We start from the raw sequence: 1,070 nt of genomic DNA, 5'->3' as shown, positions 1-1,070 counted from the left end.
AAAACTAATATGCAGAAAATGAAATGGTATATACAAGGGAAAGTAGTGAAATACCTTCTACGGGTAGTGAGTAGGGGTAGATGCCCCAGCATCGTTGTCGTCAGGTGGGAATGTGGTGTAGTAACCACCTGTTGCTGAGCTGTAGCCTCCAAACCATGGCTGGCTCTGAACCTCGTCAATCTCGACCTCATTATCAGAAGAGGCTAGGGATGGGGACTTGTTTCCTGAGGCGGAGGGTTTAATGGGTGGGTTCCTCCACTTGCGCTGGAGCTGTCTAGCAGTGAGGAGGAAACCAAGATCTACAGGCTGAGGTGGAGGCTGGGGGACTGATGTGTTCACGAAGGCGAAGTCCGCAGAGCTACATCCAGCTATTCCTCCCCTGGTCAAGACATCAGCTACTTTCTTCATGAACTTGGCTGAAGTCTTTGCTTGCTTCTTCACAGTCTTGTTAAGCGCCTTGAACTTGTCTTTCAGCTTTTCTATCGCCATGTCTCGTGCTTTGTTCCATCGCTGAAGTCGACCAATATGTTCATGAGCATCACGAAGCGCACCAGGACGAAGATCTCCAGCATATGGCTGGAAGTAGTAGCGCGGAGGTCCATAGACGGGTTCAGATGCTTCTGCAGCAGGTTCGTCATGTCTTGTCGGAGCACTTCTTTTCCTTGATGCAGCAATGGGATGGAGAGACTCGTGCTCTCCAAGAAAGTCTTCCTGGGAAATGTTGAAGCTGATAGCTCCAGGTCCCTCTAAGCACGTCAGGTTCTTGTTTGGAAGAACCACCTCAACGGGCTTGCCTTTCAAGTAGTAGTGGTAGACGTAGTTCTTCCCATACATCCCGCTGAAATAAGTGGCAATCCTCAAGTAAGTGCCATCAATGAATCTAGGTCCTGCTGCGTCCTTTCCCAAGGGGACATTCATAAATTGAAGCAGTGGTGTGATCAACCCGCCAATTCCAACCTTCGGGCGTGAATCAGAGGTGTACCAGTCCCAGTCTCTGTAGTGCTCGAGATGACTCACGAAGAAACTGACCATCCCAAAGGTAGCATAGATGTCGGTGCTTGGAAGAGGCA

Source organism: Brassica oleracea, chromosome C6 (genome assembly GCF_000695525.1).
Source record: "Brassica oleracea var. oleracea cultivar TO1000 chromosome C6, BOL, whole genome shotgun sequence".
NCBI classification, from domain to species: domain Eukaryota; kingdom Viridiplantae; phylum Streptophyta; class Magnoliopsida; order Brassicales; family Brassicaceae; genus Brassica; species Brassica oleracea.
This window is presented reverse-complemented; position numbering follows the sequence as displayed.